The sequence below is a fragment of the Heterodontus francisci genome, unplaced genomic scaffold (assembly GCF_036365525.1).
Source record: "Heterodontus francisci isolate sHetFra1 unplaced genomic scaffold, sHetFra1.hap1 HAP1_SCAFFOLD_632, whole genome shotgun sequence".
NCBI classification, from domain to species: Eukaryota; Metazoa; Chordata; class Chondrichthyes; order Heterodontiformes; family Heterodontidae; genus Heterodontus; species Heterodontus francisci.
The window spans coordinates 705,752-732,091 of NW_027141616.1; the positions used below are offsets into that span (position 1 = coordinate 705,752).

The 26,340-nt window shown below is 44.1% G+C and overlaps 1 long non-coding RNA gene and 1 other non-coding gene across 3 annotated transcripts; one reads left to right on the forward strand and one right to left on the reverse strand.

Annotated features, from left to right (window-relative positions):
* Positions 1-1,242: 1,242 nt before the first annotated feature.
* trnam-cau (transfer RNA methionine (anticodon CAU)) lies at positions 1,243-1,314 on the reverse strand. Its single transcript has one exon. It is a non-coding gene; the product is annotated as a tRNA-Met (tRNA).
* Positions 1,315-5,295: 3,981 nt separating this feature from the next.
* On the forward strand, positions 5,296-15,554 carry LOC137364170 (uncharacterized). 2 transcript variants are annotated; one of them, XR_010972989.1, is made up of 3 exons: positions 5,296-5,659; positions 13,211-13,287; positions 15,398-15,554. It is a non-coding gene; the product is annotated as an uncharacterized lncRNA (long non-coding RNA). The 2 variants fall into 2 exon arrangements; XR_010972988.1 differs by lacking the exon at positions 5,296-5,659 and adding an exon at positions 12,514-12,897.
* The last annotated feature ends 10,786 nt before the right edge of the window (positions 15,555-26,340 follow it).

The window sequence follows — 26,340 nt, forward strand, 5'->3', positions numbered from 1 at the left end:
AAACAGTCCCAGACATAGCAACACACGTACAAAAGCAAAATACTGCGGATACTGGAAATCTGAAACATAAACAGAAAATGCTTGAAATGCTCATTTGGTCTGGCAGCATCTGAGCAGAGAGAAACAGTTAACATTTCGAGTCTGTTTCGTTAACTCACGTTAACTTTGTTTCTCTCTCCACAGATGCCACCAGACCTACTGAGCATTTCCAACATTTTCTGTTCTTTTTACAGCAACACAGGTGTTGGGAGGCTCAGCCTGGCTACACAATGTTACAAGGACGCTGAGTAACACCATCGACAACGGGACAGAGAGAGAAAAACACAGAAAACATAGACTATTCTGAAGAAGAAAGTGAGGGACAGACAGAGAGAGAGAGACAATGAGACTGAGATAGAGAAACAGGGCACTTGTCTGAAATAAACACAAGAAATGCTGGAAATACCCAGCAGCTCTGGCAGCATCTGTGGAGAGAGAAACAGAGTTAACGTTTCAGGTAGTGACCCTTCTTCAGAACTGACAAATATTAGAAATGTAAAAGCTTTGAAGCAAGTAAAGCAGGTGGGGGTGGGGGGAAGAGATAACAAAAGAGAAGGTGTTGATAGGACAAGGTCACAGAGAATAACTGACCAGAAGGTCAGGGAACAAAGGCAAACCGTATGTTAATGGTGTGCTGAAAGACAAAGCATTAGTACAGAGAGGGTGTAAATAGACTGTCAAGCACAGAGCACTCCAAGCAGAAGCATTAAAAAAATTTAAAAACAGAAACAGTAGAAACAAACTAAACACACTAAAAAACCTAAAATAAAATAAGCAAATTAAAAAGAAAAAAATAACTACACATAAAAAGGAGACGGGTTGGGGGAGAGTGTGGTGGGTGCTGTCATGCTCGGAAATTATTGAATTCAATGTTCAGTAAAGGTTTTCCGTGTTATTGTTTTACTTTCTGTTACTCACCATCTCCTGACTGTGACCATTTGCCCTGGTTTTACATCTGGTGGTGGAGAGGAGGCGCTGCAGGAATGGGTTGACAAAGAGGAGAGACTGGGGTGAAACGTGTTTGCAGCTGGTGCAGCTTGTGTTCGTGTGCGCAACAAAGTGGTTTGTGAGACTTGTTGCTGATTGATGTGTTGAGTGGAAGAAAAAAGCTGATTGCAATAAAGTGTTTGAAGAAGCATGATGTGATTGTGGATAAATACTTGATGTTTTGAAAGTGAACAATTTGTTACTGCAAAACATAAATAGCAGAGAATGGTTTCGATCCATCGACCTCTGGGTTATGGGCCCAGCACGCTTCCGCTGCGCCACTCTGCTACCGGATACTCAGCATTCCAGTTGCATATTAGTGAAACAGATATTAATTTTCCCAATGTTTTTGCAAAAATAGGATTACCGTTGGATTGCTGAAACATCCCGGATTCAGCAACACACTCGCTGACAGACTCACCCTCACTGCACAATGGCACAAGGACACTGAGTAACAGCACCGACAATCAGGCAGGCAGAGAAAGACACACAGAAAACCAGGAAGAGATTTCAGGACCCAGAAAGGAACATAAAAAGTTATTGAGCAAACCAGGAAGAGACAGCGAGAAACGGATGATTTATGGAAACGTGTTCTCTGTTAAGATGTCCCCTGTGTTCTTTTAAAGATATTTCCTGCTGTGTAATAGAATATTTTCAGTGTTTTCTGTTTTAAGCTCTCCTTCTTGTCCTGGCCAGTATTTATCCCACAACGTCACTAAAACAAGTGATGATCTGCTCATTATCACATTGATCTTAGTGGCAAATTAGATGCAGCATTTCCGACAACAGTGACTATGTTTTAAACGTCCTTCACTGGCTGTCTGGGTCTTTGGGACAGCATGAGGTTGTGTGTGAGATCCCAGTCCAACCCACATTCCCTGTGTGAAATCCCAATCCACCCCACATTCCCTGTGCGCGATATATATTAAATAAAAACAAAAAATGCTGGAACCACTCAGCAGGTCTGGCAGCATCTGTGGAAAGAGAAGCAGAGTTAACGTTTCGGGTCAGTGACCCTTCTTCGGAACTAGCAAATATTAGAAATGTCAAAGGTTATAAGCAAGTGAGGCGGGGGTGGAGCAAGAGATAACAAAGGAGGTGTAGATTGGACAAGGCCACATAGCTGACCAAAAGGTCATGGAGCAAAGGCAAGCAATATGTTAATAGTGTGTTGAAAGACAAAGCATTAGTACAGATAAGGTGTTAACGAACTGAAGATTGAACAGCAGCAAGTACAAAAATGAAAAGAAAACAGTGGGTAAGCAAACTGAACAAACTAAGATGAAATGAAATAAACAAAAAAAATGTAAAAAAAGAAAAAAAAAACTAAAAATAAAAGTAAAATGGGGGGCCTGTCATGCTCTGAGATTATTGAACTCAATGTTCAGACCAGCAGGCTGTAGAGTGCCTAATAGGTAGATAAGATGCTGTTCCTCGAGCTTGTTCACTGGCAGAAAGCCCAGGACAGAGATGTGAGCATGAGAGCAGGGTTGAAATGGCAAGCAACCAGAAGCTCAGGGTCCTGCTTGCGGACTGAGCGGAGGTGTTCCGCAATATATATATATATATCCTTCTTTTCTTTCTTATGGTATTCGCTGTTGTGTAAAGATGCTCTCTGGTATTATATAAAATGGTTCCCTGTTGGGTAAAGGTCTTCTCAGTTGTGTAAATATGATCCATCTTGTGTAAAAGCATTCCCAGTTGTTTAAATATGTTATAAAAGCAAAATACTGCGGATGCTGGAAATCTGAAATAAAAACAAGAAATGCTGGAACCACTCAGCAGGTCTGGCAGCATCTGTGGAAAGAGAAGCAGAGTTAACGTTTCGGGTCAGTGACCCTTCTTCGGAAGTTCCAATGCATTTCTTGTTTTTATTTATGTTTAAATATGTTCCCTGCTCTGTGATGCAGAGCTGAGTCTGCACAAATGGAATTGCTACAGTCTGATACTGTATGATGGCTGGAATATGATCCAAAGCTCAGTCTTTACAAATTGAATTGCTATTGTATCTTTTAGTTTCACAATCGGGGGGAGTTTTAAACTGAAATCTCAGTTTGTATCTCAGGTTAGTTATTTCAGAAACTCTCAATCTGATAATGCACTTGAGATTTAGACTTATATAGAGTCATAGAGTTATACAGCATAGAAACAGGCCCTTTGGCCCATCGTGTCTGCTGGCCATCAAGCACCTAACTATTCTAATCCCATTTTCCTGCACTTGGCCAGCAGCCTTGTACATTATGACGTTTCAAGTGCTCATCTAAATGCTTCTTAAATGTTGTGAGGGTTCCTGCCTCTACCATCCCTTCAGGCAGTGTGTTCCAGATTCCAACCACCCTCTGGGTGAAAAACAATTTCCTCAAATTCCCCTCTAAACCTCTTTCCCTTTACCTTAAATCTTTGCCCCCTGGTTATTGACCCCTCCGCTAAGGGAAGAAGTCTCATCCTATCTAACCTATCAATGCCCCTCATAATTTTGTATACTTCAATGATGTCTCCCCTCAGCCTTCTCTGCTCTAAGGAAAACAACCCTAGCCTTTTCAGTTTCTCTTCATAGCAAAAATGCTCCAGCCCAGGCAACATCCTGGTGAATCTCCTCTGCACCCTCTCCAGTGCAATCACATCATTCCTATAGTATGGTGTCCAGAACTGTACACAGTGCTCCAGCTGTGGCCTAACTAGCGTTTTATACAGCTCCATCATAACCTCCCTGCTCTTATATTCTATACCTCCACTAATAAAGGCAAGTATCCCCTGTGCTTCCCTAACCACATTATCTACCAGTGCTGCTGCCTTCAGTGATCTATGGACAAGTACACCAAGGCCCCTCTGACCTTCTGTACTTCCTACGGTCCTACCATCCATTGTCTATTCCCTTGCCTTGTTAGTCCTCCCAAAATGCATCACCTCACTCTTCTCAGGATTAAATTCCCATTTGCCACTTCTCCGTCCATTTTATCAGCCCATCTATATTGTCCTGTAATCTCAGGCTTTCCTCCTCACTATTTACAACATCACCAATTTTCGTGTCATCTGCAAACTTACTTATCATACCTGCTATATTCACGTCTAAATCATTAATAATTATGTATCTAATGTATATGTCAGGATGCACTATGGGAATTAATACTAAAACTTATAAAATCATAACGTGAGTAAATATTGGGCTGGTATTTAATTTGAATCTCAGATTATGTTATTGAGGTTAATTCTGTAACTTTGAAAAGGGAACCATGTGTCAGTTCTATGTGTATTTAATTTGCAGCTGAGGTTGCACTATTGTGGGATTGACACACTGATAATTTGATAGTGGGTGTGAATTTGGACTGGGATTTATGTATCTACCTGTCAGTGGTACTGAGTTATGGTAACAGGGAAACAACGTCTGTCTCTCCTGCTCTGTTTAATTGATGGACTGAAAATGTGTCTCTGGAACTGTTTCTGCTGTCTGAGACTGTGGAACGGATGACCTGTCTGTGTCTCTGCGCTCTGTGAGTGATAATGTACGGACTGTGTGTGAGAAGGAGCTGGTGACACTCTTCCTTGTAACTTGGTGGAGGAAACATCCCATTTACTCTGGCTTCTTCATTTATTTTCCTGTTGAAACAAAAGTATGTTTTACAACTCAAGTACAGGTGAGGTGGAAGATACAAAGACCATCAGTTTAATGTCTCGATTAATAATCATTATGAACGGCCACAAAGGAACCCCAGGGATACAAACATTATCAAATGTTTGACTCCACTGCAGTACTGCAGCACTCAGGGTCTGTATCCTTGGAGTATTGGGCGCTATGACAACAATGTAATGATATGTAGACAGAGCCCAAACCCTGCACTGCTCCATGAATGGAAATATCCGATGGAGCAGAGACATTTGCACTGGTCAGATTTCCATTTATTGCTCCCATGGCATTAACCTGTTTAAAATGAGCCTGTCTTAGTTCTCACCTGGCAACTTACAGATGCTCTTTGTATAACTCCCCACATTCTTCCTGTCTGGCTCTGTTTCCGCTCTTCACTGTCAAATAGCAACTACCGGCTGAGACTGGAACTAAACCAGGAATATTCACTGCTGGTCTGGGGAGAGGAAGCAGCATTGAATTTCAATAACAAATTCTTCCCATTCTGTCTCCATCCCCTTGTCCACACAGCCCGAGAATGGTCTCTCCCTTCCCCCACTCACTCCATGATCCGAGACCAGTTCCTGCTCCATTCCGCCTCTTACAAACAGCCCCCACCTCCCCCTGAACTTGACCCCGGACTCGATGCTGATCTCCGAGTCCATTTGCGGACACGCTCCCAAAGCGATGTGCTGCTGGAAGGAGGCTGCTGTTTGCTCCCTTCCCCCGGGATCGGGATCTCTCCATTGCCGGCTGTTTTAAACCATCTTCTTCCGCTCACAGGCAGTGCTGGGGGAGGGGAGCGCAGGCGCAGATTTCTGCAACAATTCAGCAAACAGATACATGGAAAATTTGGGACAAACCATTCGGCCCATCGTGTCCGCGCCTGCGCAAAGAGAGCGATCCAGCCTGTTCCCACAGTTTGTTGTTATTGGACAGTGAAGTGTGGAAACAGAAGCGGACAGTCAGGATGTGGGGAGTTACACAAAGAGAATCTATTATCGGCACCAGGTGAGAAGTGTGAAGGACACATTTTAAACAGCGGCTGTTTGGTTTCACTTGAACGGTTAGACCATGGGAGCGGGAACTGGAAATCTGACCTGTGTAAAAGTCCCTGCTCCGTCGGTCAGTCCCATTCATGGCCCAGTGGATTGTTTCTGGATGTCATTTAATTGTTGTAAAATGGCCAAAGCCCCTGGTATGCAGTAGCTGGGGGCTGCAGGACTGCAGTGGAATCAGACACTGACTCTGTTTGTGTTGCTGGGTTTCCTTTGTGATTGTTGACAACGATTATTAATTGAAAAATTGTTGTGGTCACTTTTCTATCTTCTACTATACCTCTTCCTGAATTATAATAAATACTTTTTCTTCCTACGGTAGTGGGCAAATTATTGGAGAGGATTCTGAGAGACAGGATTTATGATTATTTGGAAAAACATAGTTTGATTAGAGACAGTCAGCATGGCTTTGTAAGGGGCAGGTCATGCCTCACAAGCCTTATTGAATTCTTTGAAGATGTGACAAAACACATTGATGAAGGAAGAGCAGTGGATGTGGTGTATATGGATTTTAGCAAGGCGTTTGATAAGGTTCCCCATGGTAGGCTCATTCAGAAAGTAAGGAGGCATGGGATTCAGGGAAAGTTGGCTGTCTGGATACAAAATTGGCTGGCCCATAGAAGTCAGACGGTGGTAGTAGATGGAAAGTATTCAGCATGGAGCTCGGTGACCAGTGGTGTTCCACAAGGATCTGATCTGGGACCTCTGCTCTTTGTGATTTTTATAAATGACTTGGATGAGGAAGTGGAAGGCTGGGTTAGCAAGTTTGCTGATGACATGAAGGTTGCTGGAGTTGTGGATAGTGTGGAAGGCTGCTGTCGGTTGCAACGGGACATTGACAGGATGCAGAGCTGGGCTGAGAAGTGGCAGATGGAGTTCAACCTGGAAAAGTGTGAAGTGGAATTTTGGAAGGTCGAATTTGAATGTGGAATACAGGCAGAAAGACAGGATTCTTGGTAGTGTGGATGAACAGAGGGATCTTGGGGTCCATGTCCATAGATTGCTCAAAGTTGCCACCCAAGTTGATAGGGTTGTTAAGAAGACGTATGGTGTGTTGACTTTCATTAACAGGGGGATTGAGTTTAAGAGCTGCGAGGTTATGCTGCAGCTCTAGAAGGCCCTGGTTCGACCACACTTGGAATATTGTGTTCAGTTCTGGTCGCCTCATTATAGGAAGGATGTGGAAGCTTTAGAGAGTGTGCAGAGGAGATTTACCAGGATGCTGCCTGGACTGGGGGGCATGTCCTACGAAGAAAGATTGAGGGAGCTGGGACTTTTCTTATTGGAGTGAAGAAGGATGAGAGGTGACTTGATAGAGCAGTACAAGATGATGAGAGGCATAGATAGAGTGGATAGCCAGAGACTTTTTCCCATGGTGGAAAGGGCTATCACCAGGGGGCATAATTTTAAGGTGATTGGAGGAAGGTTTCGGGGAGATGTCAGAGGTAGGTTCTTTACACAGAGAGTGGTGGGTGCGTGGAATGCACTGCCAGCGGTGGTAGTAGAAGCAGATACATTAGGGGCATTTAAGCGACTCTTGGATAGGTACATGGACGATAGTAGAATGAAGGGTAGGTAGTTAGTTTGATCTTAGAGTAGGTTAAAGGTTCGTCACAACATCGTGGGCCGAAGGGCCTGTACTGTGCTGTACTGTCCTATGTTCTATGTTCTAAATGTAGTGATTCCTCGACACAAGGGGAAGTGCAGCCAGCTCCTCACACACAGTAAGTACAGTATCACTCAGAGAGAACAGAAACATCAGTTCCACAATCACCGACAGCAGAAGTAGTCAGACCGGCACTGATCCCAAGTTCCAGAGACATTTCTTCAATCCAACAGTCACACAGAGCAGGAAAGACTGAAGTTGTTTCTATTTCACCCCAACTCAGTCTAACTTACAGGTAGATACATCAAACCCAGTCCAAAATCACACCCACTATCAGATTGCAAGGCACTGTGTCACTCTCACAGGAGAGCAGCCTTAACTTCAAATTCATTCAAATAGAACAGACAAACAGAACCTGATTGTAAAGTACAGAATTAATCTCAATAATGTACCCAGACTGCAGACTGAGCTCCATGTTACACACCACTCCACAAATCTCACAAATGGTCAGAGTGGAAGACACAGTATTAATTCCATTACTGCAAACTGAATGAACCTGATCTTACATACAACAGATTGTACGATGAAAGGCCACAGACCTGAGAAATTAACACTGCTTCTCTCTCAACATATGCTGCTTGAGGTGCTGGGTATTTCCAGTATTTTCTGTTTTTAATTCAGATTTCCAGCATCTGCAGTATTTTGCTTTTTTTCAGGGTTAAAGAAACATTGCATTGTGAGGTGAGAGTGACTGCCTTTGCCATCCAGGCAGCCATTGACCTTGTATAGCATCAAGGAGCCCTAGCAAAACTGGAGTCAATGGGAATTAGGGGGAAAACATGAAAAAAAAATGAAGTTAATACCTAGCATTAAGGAAGATGGCTGTGGTTGTTCAGGTCAATCATCTTAGTCTCAGAACATCACTGCAGGAGTTCCTCAGGGTATTGTCCAAGGCCCAACCATCTTCAGCTGCTTCATTAATGACCTTCCCTCCATCAAAAGGCAAGAAGTGGGGATATTTGCTGATGTTTGCACAATGTTCAGCACCATTCATGACTCCTCAGATACTGAAGCAGCCCGTGTCCAGATGTAGCAAGACCTGGACAACATCCAGGCTTGGGCTGATACCTCGCAAGTAACATTCATGCCACATAAATGCCAGGCAATGACCATCTCAAACAAGAGAGAATCTAATCATCTCCCCTTGATGTTCAATGACATTGCCATTGCTGAATCCCCCACTATTAACATCATGGGGATACCATTGACCAGAAACTTAATTATACCAGCCACATAAATGCTGTGGCTGTAAGAGCAGGTCAGAGGCTAGGAATTCTGCAGCAAGTAACTCACCTCCTGTCTCCCCAATACCTGCCCACTATTTACAAGGCACAAGTCAGGAGTGTGATAGAATATTTTCCCCTTGCATGGATGAATGCAGCTTTAACAACACTCAAGAAGCTCGACGCCATCAAGGACAAATAAGGCCACTTGATTGGCACCCCATCCGCCACCTTAAATATTCACTCTCATTACCACTGATGCACAGTGACAGCAGTGTGTACCATCTACAAGCTGCACTGCAACAACTCACCAAGGTTCCTTGGACAGTACCTTCCAAACCCTCCACCTCTACCACCTAGAAGGACAAGGGCAGCAGATGCATTGGAACACCACCAACTGAAAGTTCCCCTCCAAGCCACACACGATCCTGACTTGGAACGATATTGCCATTCCTTCACTGTCACTGGGTCAAAACCCTGGTACTCCCTTCAAAACAGCACTGTGGTTGTACCTACACAGCAAGGACTGCAGTGGTTCAAGAAGGCAGCTCACCACCAATATATCAAGGACAATGAGGAATAGACAACAAATGCTGGCCTAGCCAGTGACACCCACAACCCATGAACAAATGAAAAAAAGGTAAGGAAATGGTGAAGGGCTTTGACAGGGGACACGGAGATATGTTTCTACTTGTGTTGGTGTCCGAAACAAGAGCCAAAAATATAAAATCGTCATTAATAAAACCAAGGAGGAATTCATGAAAACCCTATTTATGTAGTGAGTGGTTAGAATCTGGAATTTCCTATCACAGGGAGAAGGTGCAGCGAACAGTATCAATATATTTAAAGGGAGGTGGAACACGTGTATGGGGAGAAAATAATTCTGAGATACACACATTGGGATTTATTTTTCTTTCATTCATTCATATTCATTCATTCAGCATTTGTGACTCCTCAGATACTGAAGCAGTCCGTGTAGAAATGCAGCAAGACCTGGACAATATCCAGGCTTGGGCTGATAAGTGGCAAGTAACATTCGCACCACACAAGTGCCAGGCAATGACCATCTCCAACAAGAGAGAATCTAACCATCTCCCCTTGACATTCAATGGCATTACCATCACTGAATCCCCCACTATCAACATCCTAGGGGCTACCATTGACCAGAAACTGAACTGGAGTAGCCATATAAATACCGTGGCTACAAGAGCAAGTCAGAGGCCAGGAATCCTGAGGCGAGTAACTCACCTCCTGACTCCACAAAGCCTGTCCACCATCAACAAGGCACAAGTCAGGAGTGTGGTGGAATACTCTCCACTTGCTTGGATGGGTGCAGCTCCAACAACACTCAAGAAGCTCAACGCCATCCAGGACAAAGCAGCCCGCTTGATTGGCACCCCATCTACAAACATTCACTCCCTCCATCACCGACACACAGTGGCAGCAGTGTGTACCATCTACAAGATGCACTGCAGCAATGCACCAAGGCTCCTTAGACAGCATCTTCCAAACCCGCAACCTCTACCAACTAGAAGGACAAGGGCAACAAATGCATGGGAACACCACCACCTACAAGTTCCCGTCCAAGTCACACACCATCCTGACTTGGAACTATATTGCCGTTCTTTCACTGTCGCTGGGTCAAAATCCTGGAACTCCCTTGCTAACAGCACTGTGGGTATACCTACCCCAAAGGGACAGCAGCGGTTCAAGAAGGCAACTCACCACCACCTTCTCAAGGGCAATTAAGGATGGTCAATAAATGCTGGCCTGGCCAGCAATGCCCACATCCCATGAATGAATAAAAAAAAAATGAAACAGGATGGCTGGAAATATGTGTAGAGCATAGAGCAGTTGGGACGATCCCAGTGCAGTGTTTTGTCTGGATGGATCTGCCCAGAACACTTGTGATGCAGGAGCTGGGAGCTTCAGTACTTCAGTGGAGGCAGACACTGACACTGGTTTTCATTTGTGGCTGTTATTAATGATTATTCATTGAAAGATTAAATTGATCACTTTGATATTTTGCTCCTCACCGGTTCTTGAGTTATAAGATATAATGTTTCTTCGTCCAGGCAAATACTTGAAGGAATTGTGATGAATGTGATGGTTGCTGCACACGAGGCACAAGGAACAGTGCAGCCAGCTCCTCTCACACACAGTAGGTACATTATCACTCAGAGTACAGAGGTACAGATAGTTCATCAGTTCCCTAGTCTCAGACTGCAGAAGTAGTCAGGCTCGCATTGATCCCGAGTTCCAGAGACATAATTTCAATCCAAGAATTAAACAAAGCAGGAGAGAAAGAAGTTGTTTCCATTTCACCCCAATTCAGTCCCACTGACAGTCAGATACATCAATCCCAGGTCAAAATCACACCCACTAGCAGATTAAAATGTAATGTGTCAATTTAAATATAATGCAGAATTAGCTATCAATTAAATATCAGATAGAATTGGCACATGGTACTGATTGGATGACACAGAATCTAACCTAATGGTATACCCTGACATTTAAATTAAATACCATAGGCAAAGTTCTCATCGATTGATTATAAAGGATGTTTAAACATCCCCATGTTGTACCCTGAGATACAAGTTACATACAAGTCCAACATTCATTACAGTGAAATATTTAAAGGTGCTGAAAGATATTGTAACCTGAGACACAAATTAGATACCAGTTCAGAACCCACCCACACTGTGAAATTGAAAGATACAGAATCAATTCCATTAGTGTAGATTGATCTAAATATTATATACCATTCTAAAAACTCAAACAATATCAAACTGAAATACAGTATCAATTCCATTAATGTAGATTGATCGAAACAATACCAGTCCAAAAATCACGGACAGTATCAGATTGAGCAATGCTGATATGAAGTCTAAACTGTGATGTAAGTTAGATGCCAGTGCAGAACTCACCCAGACTGCGGAATTGAAAAATACAGCAGACTGAGATACGCATTATTTACCAGCCAAAAACATCTCATACATTATCAGAGTGAAATAGATTATCAATTCAATTTGTGTAGACTGAACTCCACATTACAAACCAGTAAAAAAAAAATCTCATATCAGGTGGTTTTAGTTGTTACTGTGAACACAATCGTGAAAGATAATGTATCCTTCAATCTGATACAGGTTTGGTATCCAAGTGTAATTCAGACTGTACTAATCAATTTGATCAGTGCCATTCAGTCTGACTCTGAGTGAGAATCTTGGACTTGCATGTAAAATGAACTCAATCTGGAATTGTACAGTACCATGTGTCAATTCTATGTGTATTTAATTTGTAGCAAAGGTTGCACTATTGTGGGATTGACATTTGATAGTGGGTGAGAATTTGGACTAGGATTTATGTTTCTCCCTGTCAGTGGTACTGAGTTGGGGTGACATGGAAACAACGTCTGTCTCTCCTGCTCTGTTTGACTGATGGATTGAAAATGTGTCTCTGGAACTATTTCTGCTGTCTGAGACTGTGGAACTGATGACCTGTCTGTGTCTCTGCGCTCTGTGAGTGATAATGTACAGACTGTGTGTGAGAAGGAGCTGGTGACACTCTTCCTTGTAACTTGGTGGAAGAAACATCACATTTATTCTGGTTCATTCAAGTATTTGCCTGTTTGAACAAAAGTATGTTTATAATTCAAATACAGGTGAGGTAGAAGATCAAGGATTTTAAAGAATTTAATCTCTCAAATAATAATTATGAACGCCCGCAAAGGAAGCCCAGCCGTACAAATATTATCATTGTTTGACTGCACTGCAGTAACAGTTTCTTCCCATTCTGTCTCCCTCCCCCTGTCCACATACAGCCCGAGAATGGCCTCTCCCTTCCCCCACTCACTCCATGTTCCGGGACCGGTTTCCGCTCCACTCCGCCTCTTACAAACAGCCCCCGCCTCCCCCTGAACTTGCCCCGGACTCGATGCTGATCTCCGAGTCCATCTGTGGACACGCTCCCAAAGCGATGTGCCGCTGGAAGGAGGCTGCTGTTTGCTCCCTTCCCCCGGGACTGGGATCGCTCCATTCGCGGCTGTTTTAAAGCATCTTCTTCTGCTCACAGGCAGTGCTGGGGGAGGGGAGCGCAGACGCAGATTTCTGCAACAATTCAGCAAACAGAAACAAGGAAAATTTCCGGCACAGAATGAGGCCATTCGGCCGATCCTGTCCGTGCCAGCGCAAAGACAGCGATCCAGCCTGATCCCACAGTTTGTTGTTATTGGACAGTGAAGTGTGGAAACAGAAGCGGACAGTCAGGATGTGGGGAGTTACACAAAGAGATTATAGGCACCAGGTGAGAAGTGTGAAGGACACATTTTAAACAGCGGCTGTGTGGTTTCGCTTGAACGGTTAGACCATGGGAGCGGGAACTGGAAATCTGACCTGTGTAAAAGTCCCTGCTCCGTCGGTCAGTCCCATTCATGGCCCAGTGGATTGTTTCTGGATGTCAGGACTGCAGTGGAATCAGACACTGACACTGTTTGTGTTGCTGGGTTTCCTTTGTGATTGTTCACAATGATTATTCATTGAAAAATTGTTGTGGTCACTTTTGTATCTTCTACCACATTTCTTCCTAAATTATAATAAATACTTTTTTCTTTCTATAGGCAAATACTTGAAGGAAGCTGAATAAATATAGTGATTCCTCAACACAAGGGGAAGTGCAGCCAGCTCCTCATTCACAGTAAGTACAGTACAGTATCACTCACAGAGAGCAGAGATAATCACCGACAGCAGAAGTAGTCAGACCGGCACTGATCCCAAGTTCCAGAGACATTTACTCAATCCAACAGTCACACAGAGCAGGAAAGACTGAAGTTGTTTCCATTTCACCCCAACTCTGTTCCACTAACCGGTAGATACATCAATCCCAGTCCAAAATCACACCCACTATCAGATTGCAAGGCATTGTGTCACTCTCACAAGAGAGCAGCCTGAACTACAAATTCAATGTCAGATGGAACAGACAAACAGAACCTGATAGTAAAGTACAGAATTAATCTCAATAATGTACCCAGACTGCAGACTGAGCTCCATGTTACACACCACTCCACAAATCTCACAAATGGTCAGAGTGGAAGACACAGTATTAATTCCATTACTGCAAACTGAATGAACCTGACCACTACATACCAGGACATAAAACATATTGCAAGATGAAAGGACACAGACCTGAAATGTTAATTCTGTTTCTCTGAAATTAAATTAAATTAAATTAAATTTCTTTTAATTCTTTTACGCTGCCTGAACTGCTGAGTATTTCCAGCACTTTTTTTAAATTTCAGATTTCCAGCATCTGCAGAATTTTGCTTTTATCTTAGTGTTAAAGAAACATTGCATTGTGAGGTGAGAGTGACTGCCCTTGACATCAAGGCAGCTATTGACCATGTATGGCACCAAGGAGCCCAAGCAAAACTAGTGTAAATGGGAATCGGGCAAAACTCTCTGCTGGTTGGAGTCATACCTAGCACAAAGGAAGATGGCTGTGCTTGTTCAGGTCAATCATCTGAGTCTCAGGACATTACAGCTGGAGTTCCTGAGGCTCGTGTTCTAGGCCCAACCACCTTAAACTGCTTCATCAATGACCTTCCCTCCATCACAAGGCTGAAAGTGGGGATATTGACTGATGATTGCGCAATGTTCAGCACCATTCATGACTCCTCAGATACTGAAGCAGCCCGTGCCCAGATGCAGCAAGACCTGGACAACATCCAGGCTTGGGCTGATAAGTGGCAAGTAACATTCACGTCACATAAGTGCCAGACAATGACTATCTCAAACAAGAGAGAATCTATCATCTCCCCTTGATGTTCAATGGCATTACCATTACTGAAACCCCCCACCATCAACATTGGGGGATTACCATTGACCATAAACTGAACTGGACCAGCCACATAAATGCGTTGGCTACTGGAGCAGGTCAGAGGCTAGGAATTCTGTGGCGAGTACCTTACCTCCTGTCTCCCCACACCTTTCCACCATTTACAAGGCACAAGTCAGGAGTGTGATAGAATACTCTCCACTTGCCTGGATGAGTGCAGCTCCAACAACACTCAAGTAGCCTGTTTGATTGCCCCCATCCACCAGCTTCAACATTCACTCCATCCACCACTGACGCACAGTGGCAGCAGTGTGTACCATCTATAAGATGCACTGCAGCAACACACCAAGGCTCCTTCGACAGTACCTTCCAAACCCGGAACCTCAACTACCAAGAAGGACAAGGGCAGCAGATGCAAGGAAGCACTACCACCTGCAAGTTCCCCTCCAAACCGCACACCATCCTGACTTGGAACTATATCACCATTCCTTCACTGTCGCTGGGTAAAAATCCTGGAAACTTTTCCAAACAGCACTGTTGGTGTTCCTGCATCTCAAGGACTGCAGCGGCTCAAGAAGGCAGCTCACTCCCACTTTGTCAAGGGTAATTTGGAATGGGCAATAAATGCTAGCATAGCCAGTGATGCCTACATTCCACAAACAAATGAAAAAAGTGAGGAAATAGTGAAGGGCTTTGACAGAATACACGGAGACATATTTCCACTTGTGGTGGTGTCTGAAACAAGAGCCAAAAATATAGAATAGTTATTCATAAAACCAATGACGAATTTGTGAAAAATGTATTTATGCAGTGAATGGATATAATCTGGAATTTTCTATCACAGGGAGCGGTTGGGGTGAATAGTATTGATGCACTTAAGGGGAGGTGGTACAAGTGAACAAGTGTATGGGGAGAAATGAATTGAGCGATATACATATCAAGCTTTATTTTTCTTTCATTTGTGCATATGAAGCAGGATGGCTGGAAATATGTGTAGAGCATAGAGCAGTTGGGACGATCCCAGTGCAGTGTTTTGTCTGGATGGATCTGCTCAGAACACTTGTGATGCAGGAGCTGGGAGCTTCAGTACTTCAGTGGAGGCTGATACTGACACGGGTTTTCAATTGTGTGTGTTCTTAATGATTATTAATTCAGAAATTAAATTCACCTCTTTGATATTTTGCACCTCACTTGTTCTTGAGTTATAAGATATACTTTTTCTTCATTCAGACAAATACTTGAAGGTATTGTGATGAATGTGATGGTTGCTGCACTCGAGGCACAAGGAACAGTGCAGCCAGTTCCTCTCACACACAGTAGGTACATTATCACTCAGAGTACAGAGGTACAGATGGTTCATCAATTCCCTAGTCTCAGACTGTAGAAGTAGTCAGGCTTACATTGATCCCGAGTTCCAGAAACACATTTTCAATCCAACAATCAAACAAAGCAGGAGAGAAAGAAGTTGTTTCCATTTCACCCAATTCAGTCCCACTGATAGTCAGATACATCAATCCTAGGTCAAAATCACACCCACTAGCAGATTGAAATGCAATGTGTCAATCTAAATATAATGCAGACTCAATTAAATATCAGATAGAATTGGTACACGTTACTGTTTGTTATTGATTCCATCAATATCGGCGACCACACTCTGGAAGTGGTTCAAGAGTTCACCTACCTAGGCTCAACTATCACTGGTAACCTATCTCTCGATGCAGAAATCAACAAGCGCATGGGAAAGGCATCTGCTGCTATATCCAGACTGGCCAAGAGGGTGTGGGAAAATGGCGCACTGACACGGAACACAAATGTCCGTGTTTATCAAGCCTGTGTCCTCAGTACCTTGCTCTACAACAGCGAGGCCTAGACAACGTATGTCAGCCAAGAGCGACGTCTCAACCCATTTCATCTTTGCTGCCTCTGGAGAATCTTTGGCATCAGGTGGCAGGACTGTATCTCCAACACAGAAGTCCTCGAGACGGCCAACATCCCCAGCATATACACCCTACTGAGCCAGCGGCGCTTGAGATGGCTTGGACATGTGAGCCGCATGAAAGATGACAGGACCCATCTCGCATTGTGCAGGGAGCTTGTCACTGGTATCAGACCCACCGGCCATCCATGTCTCCGCTTTAAAGACATCTGCAAACGCGACATGCAGTCCTGTGACATTGACCACAAGTCATGGGAGTCAGTTGCCAGAGATTGCCAGAGCTGGCGGACAGCCATAAAGGCGGGGCTAAAGAGTGGCGAGTCGAAGAGATTTAGCAGATGGCAGGAAAAAAGACAGAAGCGCAAGGAGAGAGCCAACTGTGTAACAGCCCCAACAACCAATTTTATCTGCAGTGCCTGTGGAAGAGTCTGTCACTCTAGAATTGGCCTTTATAACCACTGCAGACACTGCTTCACAAACCACTGACCACCTCTAGGCGCTTACCCATTATCTCTCGAGCAAGGAGGCCAAAGAAGAAGAAGACTGATTGAATAGCACAGAATCTAACCTTATGATGTACCCTGAGATTTAAATTAAATACCATACCCAAAGCTCACACCCATTGATTATAAAGGATGTTGAAACATCCCCATGTTGTACCCTGAGATACAAGTCGCATACAAGTCCAACATTCATTACAGTGAAAGTTTCAAAGGTGCTGAAAGATATTATAAGCTGAGACACAAATTAGATACGAGTTCAGAACTCACCCACACTGTGAAATGGAAAGATACAAAATCAATTCCATTAGTGTTGATTGGTCTAAACTTTATATACCATTCTAAAAACTCACACAATATCAAACTGAAATACAGTATCAATTCTATTCGTGTAGATTGATCTAAACATTATATACCATTCTAAAAACTCGTACAGTATCAATTCCATTAGTGTAGATTGATCTAAACATTGCCAGTCCAAAAATCACATACAGTATCAGATTGAGCAATGCTGATATGAAGTGCAAACTGTGATGTAAATTAGATGCCTGAACTCACCCAGACTGCGGAATTGAAAAATACAGTCGACTGAGATACACATTATTTACCAGCCAAAAACATCTCATACATGATCAGAGTGAAATAGATTATCAATTCTATTTCTGTAGACTGAACTCCACATTACAAACCAGTAAAAACTCTCATCCAGAGGTTTGGTGATTTTGTGGTTACTTTACAGGACGAGTAATCCAAAAGTCTCCACTAATGGTCCAGAGACATGAGTTCAAATTCCACTGCAGCAGCCAGGTAATTTATAGAATCAAAGAAAGTTTATGGCACAGCAAGAGGCCGCTTGTCCCATTGTGTCTGTGCCAGATGAAAAACTTTCCATCCATTCGAATTCCACATTTCAGCATTTGGTCCGTAGCCCTGCAGATTACGGCATTTGAGGTGTATATCCAGACTCCTTTTGAATGAGTTGAGGGTTTCTGCCTCAACTCCCTTTCAGGCAGTGAGTTCCAGACCCCCACCACCCTCTGGCTGAAAAAAACCTTTTCCTCATCACCCCTGTAATTTTTCTACCAATCACTTTAAATCTATTCCCCGAGTCACTGATTTCTTTGCTAAGGTAAACAGGCCCTTCACTTCAACTCTATCCAGGCCCCTCAAAATTTTGTACATTTCAGTCCGATCTCCCCTCAGCCTTCTCTGTGCCAAGGAGAACACCCCCAGCCTATCTAATCTTTCCTCAAAGCTGCATTTTTCCAGTCCCAGCAACATCCTTGTAAATCTCCTCTGTACCCTCTCTAGTGCAATTACATCCTTTCTGTAATGAGGTGATCAGAACTGCACACAGTACTCAAGTTGTGGCCTGACGAATGATTTATACAGTTCCAGCATAACCTCCCCGCTCTTATATTCTATACCTCAGCTAATAATGGAAAAGATTCCATATGCCTTCTTACCACCTTATCGACCTGTCCTGCTACCGTCAGGCATCTGCGGACATTTACTCCAAGGTCCCTCACTTTCTTTACACCTCTCAGCATTTTCTTATTAATTGTGTATTCCTTTGCCTTGTTTGATCTCCCCAAATGCATCACCTCACACTTCTCTGGATTGAATTCCATTTGCCATTTTTCTGCCCATCTGACCAAACCATCAAGATCTTCCTGCAGCCTACAGTTATCCTCCTTGCTATTTACCACATGGCCAATCTTTGTGTCATCTGCAAATGTCTTGATCATGCCCCCTACATTTAAGTCCATGTAGACTATATCAATTGCACTACCCTCATCTATCTTCTTTGTTAATTCTTCAAAATTTCAATCAAGTTGATCAGACAAGATCTTCCCTTAACAAATCCATGCTGACTATCCTTGATTAATCTGTGCCTTTCTAAGTGACATTTTATCCTGTCTCTCTGAATAGATTCCAATAATTTGCCCACTACTGAGGTCAGACTGACTGTCCTGGAATTATTCGGTCTAGCCCTCACTCCCTTTTTAAACAGAGGTACAATGTTAGCAGTCCTCCAATCCTCCAGCACAACACCTGTATCCAGTGAGGTCTGGAAAACGATGGTCAGACCTTCCGCTATTTCCTCTCTTGCTTCTTTTAACAGCCTGGGGTACATTTCATCCATCCCTAGTGATTTATCAACTTACAAATAAGCTAATTCCATTAGTATGTCCTCTCTCCCTCTGTTGATCACGTCCAATACTTCACAGCTTATTCACACCTCACACCTCTTCCTTATCGACAATATCTGCATCGTCCCCCTCTTTTGTGCAGACAGATGCAAAGTATTTATTAAGAACAATGCCAACATCTTCTGCCCCTACACATAGGTTACCTTTTTGGTCTTTTCTGTGCCCTACTCTTTCCTTAGTTATCCTTTTACTCTTAAAGTATTGATAAAACATCTTTGTGTTCACCTTGATTTTGATTGCCAATATTCTTTCATGCCCTCTCTTAGTTTCCATAATTTCAATGTTGATTTCCCCCCACCCACCCCCCCCCCCCCTCCCCCCACCCCTCCACATTCTATGCACCTCTCGGCTTTCTGTCGTATTGAGTTCTGTGTCGGGCGTAATTTTTCTTTTACTGCCTTATCATACCCATAAGCTCCTTGACATCCATGGGGCTCTAGATTTAGCCTTCCCACCCTTTTTCTTTGTGGGAACATGTTGACTCTGAGCCCCTTGAATCTCCCCTTTGAATTCTTCCCACTGCTCTGACACTGATTTACCTTCAAGTACCTGTTTCCAGTCCACTTTTGCTAAATCACTCTTCAGCTTAGTAAAGTTGGCCTTGCCCCAATTGAGAACTTTAACTCCTGTTCTATCCTTGTCCTTTCCATAATTCTGTTAAAACTGACTGAATTATGATCACTGCCACCAAAATGCTCTCCCACTGCCACTCCTTCCACCTGCCCATCTTCATTTCCTAAAACTAAGTCTAAAACTGCACCCGCTCATGTTGGACTTACTACATATTGGCTAAATAAAAGTTCTCCTGAATGCATCACAAGTATTTTGCTCCCTCAATTCCTTTCACACTAAAAGTTTCCCAGTTCATGTTGGGATGGTTAAAATCCCCGACTGTTACTGCCCTATTATTCTTGTACTTCTCAGAGATTTGCCGACATATCTGCTCTTCTATCAACCTCTGACTGTTTAAACGTCTCGAGTCCATTTGGCCTCATTTGACAAACATTCCAACATATCATTCCTCCGCACAGCTGTATTAGTTTCTTTGACCAAAATTGCCACTCCCCCTTCTTTCTTATCCCCCTCCCAATCTTGTCTGAAAACCTGGAAGCCTCATTTTATCTTGTAAGATCCCCTGGGAGACAGACGGTGCAGTCTCATCTCTCACTGATATTGTATCAGAATCAGACACATTATTATTCCTAGACTCTAGGAAACAGTTAATGTTCCAAATTTAACGCTCTTTGCCCTGTTGATCTCTCTGTAATCTTTCAGCTCATACCGTTCGATATGACTGTCAGTGAGGGACAGTTTCAATGTGATGACATTAATCTGGGACTGTTCTTTCTTTTGGGCCTCCTTATCTCGAGAGACAATGGATACGCGCCTGGAGGTGGTCAGTGGTTTGTGAAGCAGCGCCTGGAGTGGCTATAAAGGCCAATTCTGGAGTGACAGGCTCTTCCACAGGTGCTGCAGAGAAATTTGTTTGTTGGGGCTGTTGCACAGTTGGCTCTCCCCTTGCGCCTCTGTCTTTTTTCCTGCCAACTACTAAGTCTCTTCGACTCGCCACAATTTAGCCCTGTCTTTATGGCTGCCCGCCAGCTCTGGCGAATGCTGGCAACTGACTCCCACGACTTGTGATCAATGTCACACGATTTCATGTCGCGTTTGCAGACGTCTTTATAGCGGAGACATGGACGGCCGGTGGGTCTGATACCAGTGGCGAGCTCACTGTACAATGTGTCTTTGGGGATCCTGCCATCTTCCATGCGGCTCACATGGCCAAGCCATCTCAAGCGCCGCTGACTCAGTAGTGTGTATAAGCTGGGGGTGTTGGCCGCTTCAAGGACTTCTGTGTTGGAGATATAGTCCTGCCACCTGATGCCAAGTATTCTCCGAAGGCAGCGAAGATGGAATGAATTGAGACGTCGCTCTTGGCTGGCATACGTTGTCCAGGCCTCGCTGCCGTAGAGCAAGGTACTGAGGACACAGGCCTGATACACTCGGACTTTTGTGTTCCGTGTCAGTGCGCCATTTTCCCACACTCTCTTGGCCAGTCTGGACATAGCAGTGGAAGCCTTACCCATGCACTTGTTGATTTCTGCATCTAGAGACAGGTTACTGGTGATAGTTGAGCCTAGGTAGGTGAACTCTTGAACCACTTCCAGAGCGTGGTCGCCAATATTGATGGATGGAGCATTTCTGACATCCTGCCCCATGATGTTCGTTTTCTTGAGGCTGATGGTTAGGCCAAATTCATTGCAGGCAGACGCAAACCTGTCGATGAGACTCTGCAGGCACTCTTCAGTGTGAGATGTTAAAGCAGCATCGTCAGCAAAGAGGAGTTCTCTGATGAGGACTTTCCGTACTTTGGACTTCGCTCTTAGACGGGCAAGGTTGAACAACCTGCCCCCTGATCTTGTGTGGTGGAAAATTCCTTCTTCAGAGGATTTGAACGCATGTGAAAGCAGCAGGGAGAAGAAAATCCCAAAAAGTGTGGGTGCGAGAACACAGCCCTGTTTCACACCACTCAGGATAGGAAAGGGCTCTGATGAGGAGCCACCATGTTGAATTGTGCCTTTCATATTGTCATGGAATGAGGTGATGATACTTAGTAGCTTTGGTGGACATCCAATCTTTTCTAGTAGTCTGAAGAGACCACGTCTGCTGACGAGGTCAAAGGCTTTGGTGAGATCAATGAAAGCAATGTAGAGGGGCATCTGTTGTTCACGGCATTTCTCCTGTATCTGACGAAGGGAGAACAATGGTCGATCTCTCTGCACGAAAGCCACACTGTGCCTCAGGGTAGACGCGCTCGGCCAGCTTCTGGAGCCTGTTCAGAGCGACTCGAGCAAAGACTTTCCCCACTATGCTGAGCAGGGAGATTCCACGGTAGTTGTTGCAGTCACCGCAGTCACCTTTGTTTTTATAGAGGGTGATGATGTTGGCATCGCGCATGTCCTGGGGTACTGCTCCCTCGTCCCAGCACAGGCATAGCAGTTCATGTAGTGCTGAGAATATAGCAGGCTTGGCACTGTTACTGTCAGATATTAACTCCTGCGCGATCGCAGCAAACACAGCGACTCCCTCGGAAGATTGCTTTGAGAAGACGGGTGAATGAAGAGCAAACACACTGCAGGGAATGATCTCAAACTCAGCTTCAGAAAGGGAGAATCCCCCAGCTTGAAACGTTCTCTGACCTTTCCCCACAGCCCCAGTTCCTTTGCTCAAACTCGGAGAAAACTGAACTGGGGAAAGTTCCAGTTTATTTTTGTTTTCTGAATGATTGGGGAAAGAAGCGCATGCGCGATGCAGTCCCGCCCTCCCCACTGCTCAGGTGCAGAAGAGCGCATGCGCTCTCCCCTCCTCCAGACGTGCCCTTTCGCGTCATTTGCTGAATGAGCGGAATAAGTTTGTTTGAAACAGACGGGAATGGAGACTTGGAGCCTCGGGGTAAGTGAGTAAACAGCAGTCTCCTTCCAATAGCACATTGCTTTGGGAGCCTGTCCGCAGAGGGGCTCAGAGATCAGCAGTGACTCCGGAGCAAGTTCAGGGGGAGTTGGGGGCTGTTTGTAAGAGGCGGAGTGGAGCAGGAACTGGTCCCGGAACATGGAGTGAGCGCGGAAGGAGAAGCCTTTATCTGGCTGGTTGTGGACAAGGTAAGGGAGACAGAACGGGAAGAAGCTGCTGTTGAAAATCATTGTTGTTTTCTATCCTCAAACCTATAATGCATGTTCCTGGTTTAGCTCCAGTTTCACACTGTTTGTTGTTATTGAGCAGTGAATAGAGGGAACAGAGCCGGACAGTAGGGATGGGGACAGTTATGCAAACGACACTTATGGCTGGCACCAGGTGAGAAGTGTCAAGGGTTTGAACAGCGGCTGTCGGTTTCGGTTGAATGGTTGGTGGAATGAGAAACAAGGAAATGGCAGAGACTTTGAACAATAATTTTGCATGTCTTCACTGAAGACACTAAAAGCATCCCAAGAATAGTAGAAAATCAAGGCGGAAAAGGAGGGAGGAATTTGAAACAATCACTATCACTAGAGAAAATGTACGAAGAAAACTAATGGGACTAAAGGCTGACGGGTCCCCTGGACCTGATGGCTTGCATCGGTTTAAAAGAAGTGGCGACAGAGATAGTGGATGCATTGGTTGTAATCTTCTTAAATTCCCGAGATTCTGGAACAGTTCCAGTGGATATTAAAACCACAAATGTAATGCCTCTATTCAAGAAAGGAGGAAGAGAGAAAGCAGGCAATGATAGGCCTGCAAGCCTAATGTGTGTCATTGAGAAAATGCTGGAATCCATGATGAAGTAAGTAGCAAAAGAACATTTATAATACAATCATGCAGAGTCAACATGGATTTATGAAAGGGAAATCATGTTTGACAAAATTAGTAGAGTTCTTTGAGGATGTAACAAGCAGGGTAGATGCAGGGGAACCAGTAGATGTAGTGTATTTGGACTTTTAAAATGTATTTACTAAAGTGCCATGTATAAGATTACAACACAAGGTAAGAGCTCATGGTATTGAGGGGTAATATATCAGCATGGACAGAGGATTGACTAATGAACAAGAAACAGAACTGGGATAAATGGGTCATTTTCAGGTTGGCAAACTGTAACTAGTGGGGTGCCACAGGGATCAGTGCTGGGGCCTCAACTACTTCCAATCTATATTAATGATTTGGATGAAGGGACCGAGTGTGAAAAGGAGTTCAGTCACCCTCTGTCCGCAATAGACCACACGAGACTCAAGCTCTTTGTTCACCAGTTTATTGCAAGCATCTGCAAAGGAGACCGTACCCATTCGAGATGGTGTACGAACTCCCCAAATAGTTCCAAAAACATCATTTTTATACCATTTTACAGATAGCAGCTCATTTACATTTACCAATCATTCTGTTACACAGTCTTGTCTCTTATCTCAATCCAGTTGTGTCTACTTGTACATCGCTAGGTTACCCTATTACATTCTAAGCAGCTATACATTATACTATCCAATCATTAGCAAGGCACGAACACATGAAACTTTCACCCTTGTCTGGTTTATGTCAGACATGACTACTCGTGGTTCATCAGGCCTTCTCCTTTGTTCACTGTTACATGTCCTTTTCCCTTTCACCTCCCCCTTCAGAATGTATTGTAACTAAATGTACTGATACAAAGATAGGTGGGAAAGCAAACGCAAAATACTGCGGATGCTGGAAATCGGAAATAAAAACAAGCAATGCTGGAACCACTCAGCAGGTCTGGCAGCATCTGTGGAAAGAGAAGCAGAGTTAACGTTACGGGTCAGTGACCCTTCTTCGGAAGATGAAACAGTCTTACTGCAACTGAACAGTGTGTTGGTGAGACCACACCTTGAGTGTTGCCTACAGTTTTGGCCTCCTTATTTAAGGAGGAATATATTTGCATTGGAGGTAGTTCAGGCAAGTGTCACTAGGTTGATTTTTGGGATGAATGGTTGTCTTATGAGGAAAGGTTGACCTGGTTGTGCTACACTGATTGGAGTTTAGAAGAATGAGAGGTGATCTTATGAAACATATAAGATACTGAGGGGGCTTGACAGGGTATATGCTGAGATGATGTTTCCCCTCATGAGGGGAAACATGAACTCGGGGGAACAGTTTCAACATAAGGGGTCACCCATTTTCCATGGAATTGAGGAGGAATTTCTTCTCTCAAAGGGTTGTTGTTCTTTGGAATTCTCTACCCAAGCGGATGGTGGAGGCTGGTCATTGAATATATTCAAGGCTGAGTTAGACTGACTTTTGATTTACAAGGGAGTAAAGAGTTATGGAGACAGGCAGAATCATAGATTTGAGGCCATGATCAGATCTGACATGATCCGATTGAATGGTGGAACAGACTTGAGTGGCGGAATGGCCTAATCCTGCTCCTAGTTATTATGTTCTTGCATTATAATGCCAGGTGGAATTAAAAACTTGACTTGTGCAAATATCCCTGCTCCAGCAGGTATTCCCATTCATGGAGCAGTGCAGATGTTGGGTTGTTCCTGAATGTCACTAAATTGTTATAAAACTACCAAAGAAAACCTGATCAGCAGAAGCTGAGTGCTGCAGTGGAATCAGACACTGACACTCTTTGTGTTACTGATCATCCTTTGTGGTTGGTCATAATGATTATTAATTGAAATATTACATTCATGTCTTTTCTAGTTTCCACTTCAATTGATCTTGAGTTACAAGAGATATTTTCTTTCTTTCTGTCAGCAAATACTTGAAGAAATGTGATGATTCCCCAGCACAAGGACATGTGCAGTCCACTCCTTCTAACACAGAGTAGGTACATTATCACTCCCAGAGCTCAGAGACACAGACAGGCCATGAGTTCCACAGTCACAGAGAGCAGAAGCAGTCAGACTCACACTGATCCCAAGTTCCAGAGACACATTTTCAATTCAGCAGACAATCAAACACAGCAGGAGAGGCAGAAGTTGTTTCCAATTCACCCCAACTCAGTCCTGCTGAAAGGTAGGTCCATCGATCTCAGTTCAAAATCACACCCACTATCAGATTGAAAGGCACCGGATCAATCCCACAAGAGTGCACCCTAAGCTACAAATTAAATATCAGGTAGAGCAGCTGATGGAAAGCTACAGAATGAATCCGAATAATTTAGCACAGACCCAGAGCAATGTGGTTAACTCTTACATGCCCTCTGAAATGGCCTTGCAAGCCACTCAGTTGTATCTAACCGCTGCAAAGGCAATAAAAAGGAATGAAACCAGACGGACCACCCGGCATCGACCTGGGCACCGGAAACGACAATGGCAAACCCAGCCCTGTCGACCCTGCAAAGTCCTCCTTACTAACATCTGGGGGCTTGTACCAAAGTTGGGAGAGCTATCCCACTGACTAGTCAAGCAACAACATGACATAGTCATTCTCACGGAATCATACCTGACAGACAGTGTCCCAGACACTGCCATCACCATCCCCGTGTATGTCCTGTCCCACTGGCAGGACAGACCCACCAGAGGTGGCGGCACAGTGGTATACAGTAGGGAGCGACTTGCCCTGGGAGTCCTCAATATCGACTGTGGACCCCATGAAGTCTCATGGCATCAGATCAAACATGGACAAGGAAACCTCCTGCTGATTACACCTACTGCCCTCCCTCAGCTGATGAGTCAGTACTCCTCCATGTTGAACAGCACTTGGAGGAAGCACTGAAGGTGGCGAGGGCACAGAATGTACTCTGGGTGGGGGACTTCAATGTGCATCACCAAGAGTGGCT